The sequence below is a fragment of the Passer domesticus genome, chromosome 27 (genome assembly GCF_036417665.1).
Source record: "Passer domesticus isolate bPasDom1 chromosome 27, bPasDom1.hap1, whole genome shotgun sequence".
NCBI classification, from domain to species: Eukaryota; Metazoa; Chordata; class Aves; order Passeriformes; family Passeridae; genus Passer; species Passer domesticus.
Window position 1 is genome coordinate 2,449,700 of NC_087500.1, and position 8,128 is coordinate 2,457,827.

Sequence of the window (8,128 nt, forward strand, 5' to 3'; positions counted from 1 at the left end):
TCCCTCATTAGGACAGCCTGATCTACACCCTAGAGAAGCTCCACTGCATCTTAATGGCTGGTCCTGGTGCTGTCTTTATGCCACCTCTTTTTCTTCTTTTGACTCATTAAATTCATTGCACAACTAAGCCTTGTCCTCCGAGCTCTCCTTTCCACAGACAGTCTTCTAGTCTGTTCAGGATAAAAGGCAGAAAAGCTGAGGGTGGGAGTTCCTGCAGTTTATTTTACCTTGTGCCTTTTTGCCTTGGAGCTGAGGAAAACATACCTGGGTACTGCACTGTCAATGGCCATCAGGAACAGCAAGACTCCAAAGGATAACAGAAGTCCATTGGTGTGTGAATTGATACATCCATGTCACCAAACACAGCTGAAATACAAAGAGTAGATTTATTTCATTACCTTATTAGCTCAAGGGTCCCAAGGCACTGCCAGGTTGTAGAGACACATAAGAGAGGAAAAGTGGCACCATTAGGGTCGTCCAATCCTGGCAGGTCACTGCCTGTCCCAGTACCTCAAGGGGCCTCACGCACATGCAGTTTATCACAATGCTCTGCTTTTATGTCCTTAGAGTTTTTTGATCTCTCCCTCTCCCAGCAGGAGGCTCAAGACTGTCTGTGAGAGATGCCTCTTAAGGTTCTGACAGCTTTTATATTATCTCTCAAAAGAGAGACAGGATAATCAGCAGTAAATATGTGAAGTTTCCCACATGGATGTTCTCAGCCTCCCCACCTACCAGGTCACTTTGTGCAAATCTATCACCCTGCTCTCCAAGTCTTTCCGTTTCAACCTTTCCCTCCCAACAGCTGGGAAACAGCAATGTGTGGAAACAGCCCGCAACTTCATCCCTACCTTCTCCTCCCCTCCATTACCCAGTCGAGGGTCCACAGCCTGCACACAGCAGCACAGGCAGATGAGGAACACATCTCAATCTCACAGGGGTCCTCAGCTCATGCAGTGCCCATCTCTGTCCGAAGATGCAGTGCTGAGATATTTCAGAAGTTAGAATTGCAATCAGCCATACACAGGATACACAGTGGTAAATGACTTTAGGTTGAGTTTGTGCAGAAGACTTAGGGCTTCACTGTTAATTCACATTTCTGCCAAGTATGGATAGGTGTAATCTCTGTCCATCAATGCCTTCCCAAGGGAAGCCTTTGACAAAACCTGTGCCCAAAGGGGACTGCAAGATAGACAAATGAAGATGGACCCTGGTGAAGACAGGGTCTGCCATGGGCAGCCCACAGATCACAGAGTCATCAAAGGCTTTAGGTTAAACAATCTTGTCCCACTCACTGCCATCCCCAGACCCGGCTGCTCAAAGCCCCACTGTCACCAAACACTGGGAAATAAACTCTCCAACAAATTTCCTGCATCAAGAAGTTGACATTACATTATTACAGAGCTGGATGCATGGGGATGTCTCCTCTATGCATTCCCACTAACCTAATAGGCAAGGCTGTATTAGGAAAACTAGTACATATTCATCACTTTTTTGAATACATGCACATAGGTTAAATATTTCCATCAACTTGTTTGGATATGGTTCCAGATCTTCTGATGAATCTTTTCTTTTTGAGAGTATCCCAAATATGTGGTCAGGTCATAAAGTATTACTCCATCATTTTTCACTCTGACACACAATCCTTGTACTCAAAAGTAGAATTGTGACCGCACACTGTGGCCACCGGGTAGAAAGTTGCTGGCTAGCACACTTCCTGTGGCCACAGGGCACGCATGAAAGTGACCGCCCCCAGATCTCGCCTGAGACCTCTGCAGGTGATGGTGCTTGCAGGGAGTTTGTGGCTCCCTGCAGCAGGCTGTGGCGTGGGTAGCACAGCAGGGAAACCAGGTACAAGGAACCGAGACAAAGGAAATTGGGAGAGATCACTCGTATTAATCCAAGGAAGGTTTATTCCCAGGAGGGTCAGAGATGAGTGACAGAGAAAATAGGTCTGATTAGCATTTTTAAAGAGGGGATGGTACAAGGGGTGGATACAACTCTCATGCAATGAGGGACTCTTAGGGGAGGATTACATCATTTAACAAATCCAATAGGGATTATTCAGGGGAGGGAAGAAGACTTACAAGCCAATCAACCATCGAGACAGAGCTAACTGTCACAGAACATTTGAGAACACAAGGGGAGTGACAAGAATGACTGACAAGAGTAAGGGGCAGTACAACTGAGATTGACAAGGGCTTATTAGGGAATGAGGGGAAGAGCAGGGAGACTGACACACTGATGGGCAGACAAGTTATCAGAAAATTTTGTGGTAAATAACTTAGGACTTAACTATTAGTGGGAACAAAATGGGGTATATGGGAGAAACCATTACAACTGACCAACATAGAAGGTCTAACTTTTATATTAAAACAACTGTAAAAACACCAACTAGCACATAGGATATTGGCTAATCCATATTAATCACCAATATAAGTAAATGAGGAAGCATTAGGCCACATTAATCTCTGGTATTTGTACTAAGCACTGCCTGCTGCAAACCTAAGCATTAACCATGAATATAGGGATCATACACTAGGTGTTAGGTCAAAAGAATTTTCCAACATCTTCCCCCACTGCAGCAAAAACTTTCTGAAGAAATAGAACTTGTTCCATAGCAAATCCCCACTTTGAGACTTTAATATAATTTCTTTAAAGTGCCATATCCAGTTATTATATTGACCAAGTCTGCACAGCAGTATGCACTGAATTAAACAACAAGTGATTAAGGTCATGAGTACCACATCACATCACAGTAACTACAACAGGTTGTTTCAACTATCCTAACCATCTGGAACTGAGAAATTACCCACCCACTAAAACAGCAAAGAGAAATCCAGTCCTTCTCTGTCTGTAGCACTTTGGCTAGTTTCTTTAGTTGATTCTTTCTTTGCTATTAGTCAGGACTTATGGGAAAGATTGAACTAACACATCCCATTAAATTCTTCACATCCTGATTGTGTCTCAACACCAAGTAGTCAATTGCTGCTCAGTTTCCAAGGGCAGCTTCTATGACTTGTGTCATTTCTGTACTTAGGGCTCTTAATGCTTGTGAAGTGTAATTTATATCTTTAATTAAAGCACACATTGTTTTCTTTATGGTGTGATAGTTCACAGCTACCCTGACTCCAGGTGTTCAAAAGGCAGCAGTGACCAGCTCACTATAAAGGGTAACTATAAAGGGTAACTTGAGGATCACTGTCCTCTGTCAACTGATAAGATGAACACTTTTCTCTTTCATGTTTCAAACCTTCTTGGTCAAGTAGTAGAGGAGTTAATCTACCATAAGCACAGGGTTGTCCTGTTCTCCAACAGAAATACTGGCCACAACATATGAGTAGGCCAGTCAGCCACACAACAAAACCCATCCTAGAGGTAACTTTGTGTGTTCCCAGGCATAAGAAATTTGTTCTGTGCTATTGCATTTTAAGGGAGGCTGCAGCTGTGCAAGATGTTAACATTTAGAGGAGCAGTTGACAAATGTTATACACTGCTTTTCTCTGCACAGCCTGATTGTGGCAAGCGCTGATCCCAACTTGTGAATCACCTCAGTCCTGCATGTCTGGAACAGCAGTTTGGCCCTGCCAGTACTGAAGAATTATACAGATTTCAAAAGGGTGTCATGTCTTTGACCACACTCATGGACCAGGTAATGGAGAGGAGGAGAAGGAAGGGATGAGGTTGTGGACTATTACTCCCAAGGTGAAGATTGTTTCTCATATTCACTGCTGCCATTCTTTACGTCCAGGATCGTACGTCCATTGGCTGCAGAGTAGCCAGGGATGTCTTCATCAACTACAAGAGAAAGGACACAAAGTAAAATCCCACCCACAGCTTCTCAACCTTTTTCACTGAGCAGACTGGAAGTGTTGCCACAGAATAAAGGATGACTTGGAGGCCGAGGTCTGGATGCACAACACTAATGAGTCTAAAGAAGAAGGGGAGGTGGCTCACAAAGGGAGCCAGGAGCAGCCACTAAGATGCAGTGGACCTCCTGCAGGGTGTCCATCTGACTCTCATGCCGAGGGAGAGAGGGCAACACATCCCCACTACACGGGCCTGGGACATATAGAGAACAGGAGATAATAAGGAGCAGAGTAGAAGATGGAAAGAACATCAAAAGTTCTGACATGTCCCCTCACGTTGCAGTTATTAAGCTTGTGAGCAAGAAGCACAAGAGCGGTGCCCATTTCCTGAAAACTTTGCCATGAACAATCCAATCAGAAATGACCTAAGTGAACATCACCTGGCCACTAGGGATGCCACCAGCCCTTGATCAGAGCGTTCTTCCTGTGTTGACATTTTCTGCCTCGGAAATCACTGACCATCTCATCACAGCAATTACACAAAGAGACCTTCATATAGGAAGTCATATGGCAGAAGCCAGGAAATGAAAAGGCAGCAATGCAGGAAAACAGGACACAGTCCAATTATTAGCTTGGATGGTTAGCATTTGCCATGAGCTGGTCACAAAATAACCACTTCCACAAAGGAGCCTTTGAGCCTGAGGCAGAGCACAACTGCTATAAAAGGCAGCCCAAGTCTCTGCTCTCTCATCCACTTCTCTCACCTCCTCCTCCTCAGGAATCAGGTGAGTGCAAAGCCCCTTCTCCTCCTCCTCCTGCTGCTGCTTCAAGAGCAGCTCTTGCCTGGCTGGAGGTCTCAGCTGAGAGGGGCTGTTGGAGCTGAGGGCTGGGAGCTGCTTGTGCTGGGAGAGGGCAGGGGACAGAAGGTCTTGTGCAGACAGAGAGAGGCTGGGACTGGGCTGAGAACACTCCTGGGCATTGAGCTGGGCCAGGAGGTGCCTTGGCTGCAGGGTGTTTGGGTGCACTGCTGCTTCTCATGTGTCCTTACTCTGTGCTTCTCCCTGCCCTCTGTGCCAGGTGCACCTGTGAGCCCAAGCCATGTCCTGCTGCAAGCCCTGCGACCCTTGCTGCCAGCCCTGCGGCCCCTGCCCACTGGCCAGCAGCTGCAATGAGTGCTGTGTCCGGCAGTGCCAGGATTCCCATGTCGTCATCGAGCCCTCCCCTGTGCTGGTGACCCTGCCTGGCCCCATCCTCAGCTCCTTCCCACAGAACACCGCCGTGGGATCCTCCACCTCTGCTGCTGTTGGCAACATCCTTAGCTGTGGCGGAGTGCCCATCAGCTCTGGGGGCTTTGACATCTCCTGCATCACCAACTGCTTTGGTGGCAGCAGATGCCGTCCCTGCTAAATCTACTGGCAGCATCCTCGGGCAAGAACCTCCACAACCTCAGGACCTGATTCTGAGCAGGAGATAGAGCTTTGGGACATTGTAATTAGAGTTTCAAGCTGCTGTCCCCTTCTTCTCCTGTCTCCTCTTCTTCTCTTTCTTTTGCTATCTGTGTCTCCCCAGACCAACATGGGAGAACTTGTTGCCCTTCCTCTTCCTCCCTCTTTAGAGTGGGCAGATTGACAACCTGCAGGAACTCTACTGCATCTTATTGGTCTTCCAAGTGGTCTTTGTGAGGCACCTCCTTTTCTTCTCTAGACTTAATAAAGTTGTTTTGCAACCAAGCCATGGCCTCCAAAACCTCCTTCTTTCCACGGGAACTCTTCCGGTCAACGCAAGGAAAAAGTTGGAGAAAACAAGTTTTGTGACTCCCTGCAGTGAACTTCACTTCTTGCCTTTTCTTTTGGAGCTGTCAAAATCTTCCCTGTCTACCCCACAGAGAATGGTCTTCAGGGAAACCCCGGCTTTGAACAGTCGCAGCAATAGAGATGGGAAACAAAGTTCTGGGGACAGCCCACAACCTCACCTCTACCTTCTCCTCCCCTCCATCATATGGTCTACAGGTCAGCACAGATGGTCAAAGACAGATGAAATATGCAACCCATACACTTCTTCATCACCTGGTTGCCTTCCAGACATACAAGGCTGAGGTGAATCACAAGGTGATATCAGTATCTGCCATATTCAGGCTACGCAGTCGCAGTCCCCATTCCTGTGAACCAAACACCCCATGGGCTACTGCCTGGCTGGGCTCTTGGTCTTGCTTGGAGAAAGGCTTCTTCATTTTTGGGTTCTCTTTTTGTTTTTGTTCCCTTGTCTCAGAGAGACTACAGATAGCACTTTTGAGCTACCTGGAGATGAATTGCACAGGTGCTGCCAGTCTCTGCAGGCAGCCATGCTCCAGCAAGCTGGTCAAGATGGATTAGCCCCCACTCCAGGAAAGAAGAATATGGAAACAGAGACTCTTTCTCTTTCATGGCACCTTTTTCTTTTCTTCACCTTCTTCTCTCTTTTCTTCACCAATTGGCGAAGGTGGGATCTTGGCTTTGAAGGTACTTACTTTTGATTTACAACTGTAGCCACTTTTAAAGACTGAATTTCGCAATTAGAAACTTTTTTGAAATTAACTTCAAAAACTTTGCCAGGAGCGAAAAAGCGAGCAAGTTCCTGGGGTCAGACCACCCTATGCTGCTGTGGACAGACCTGTCCTTTCCCTTCCACCACAAGCACAGTTCAGAGGACAGCAGCAGCATCAGGGGAGCCCCATGAATGGCAGGAGGAAGCAGCAGCAGCGCAGACCCCACCTAAGCTGGCAAGTCTTCATCAGCCACTAGAACTGCTCTACAGGTTCTTGCCTTTCCCAGCAGGACTTACCATTATCTTGTCCCTTTTTTCCCTGGACCATATGGTCCCCTGCCATCTTGGAAGGAAAGGGTGTGATGTCATCTTCCCCTTGTCCCTCAAGCCATGCAGACACCTTGGGAAGGATATTTCTGGAATTTCATGTTTCTTTTGGTTCCCATGGGGTTTTTTGAGGTTCAGCAATTTTGTATCTAGCAGTAATTTACAGCTATTTTTTGCCTGTTCTGTTCGTTAGTAAACTGTTTGGGTTTTTTTCATTTATATCTACTCATATTTTGTTCTTTATTGGTGGAAATGGGTTTATTAGAATTAAGATTACTTATTTTAGATTGCCCATTCTTTAAATTATCTCAAACCAAGAAAACCCCCATCAGTGAAATTTAAAAAAACATCTCTGTTCCATTTTCTTTGGGACAATTGCAAAGTTTCCCTGGTAACTTAACCAGTTCTGTTGCAGAATTACTGAGTTACTGAGTACTCTGCCTCCTGATAAATGAATCTTGTCTTTACAAGCAGGCAGAGCATGGTGAAAGGAAGTGAAGGAGAATTGGATTTCCTGACTCAAACCCCTTGTCTGGAGAGTGGAGTGAAGTGATAACAGGCTCAGGGAGTTCTGATTCCCTCTCTGCCTCCTCAGTTTTTACAGGTGGACGGGAGTTAAGTGTGCAGGGAGGGTTTGGTTTTGCTGCATTAAACTCACAAGGGCTGAGGACTGTGACATCATGTTTGAGGTCCACCTTTTCCTCAGGGCTGAAAAACTCTAATTAATTCTCTACACCTTCCCCAACAGCGTTAATTTGCAACTCTAAAGCTCTTTGGCTTTGGACAAGTTTGTTTAACTGGTTTTTCAGGTTTTGGGCTAGCTTCTTCTGGGCATTCCATTCTCAATCTGCCCTGAAGTGGGCTATTGTTTCAGCCCCTAAGGATATTTGCAACTCAATCAGATCTTTCTGTTGCTGCTCCACAACACATTTCTCTTTGAGTTCAGCCTCTAGGGGAATGGATACCAGGCCTTTTCCCTTGCTGGAGTTTCCCCCATCTTTTGCCAAAGTTCCAGTTTTCTCTGCTACTAACTGCAAATTTTGCCAATTTTCCTTAGCCCACATTCCTCTTTATGAAGTTGGACAATGTTTATAAGCTTTTAGCAATTCTATCAGTGGATGTGAGAAACAAGGTTCACTCTTTCAAATTTTTTAAAGTTTAGTAAGGGAGAAAAGGGACAGTACCTAGTGCTGAGGTGCTTGGCAAACTGCCAGGAGCAGGCCATTAGCTTAAAACAATTTTCTTACATACTCTTTCATTACATTGGTTAAATGCATATTCATGGGGATTGTACATATTCAAACATTCATGTGGGTTTACATGTTCCGGGAATTTTTTTGCTTGGCTCAACTTTTGACTCGTCTTCATGCCATCCTGTAGATGAAATTCATATATTTCATTTCTTCTCAAAGCTCTGTTCCATTGTTTGGACAGTATTAAATCTCTCCTTGCATTTTTCTCTTGGTATTTAT

General features: G+C 45.6%; 1 pseudogene; it reads left to right on the top strand.

The window, feature by feature from the left end:
- Positions 1-4,458: 4,458 nt before the first annotated feature.
- Positions 4,459-5,213, top strand: LOC135286855 (feather keratin Cos1-1/Cos1-3/Cos2-1-like; annotated as a pseudogene).
- The last annotated feature ends 2,915 nt before the right edge of the window (positions 5,214-8,128 follow it).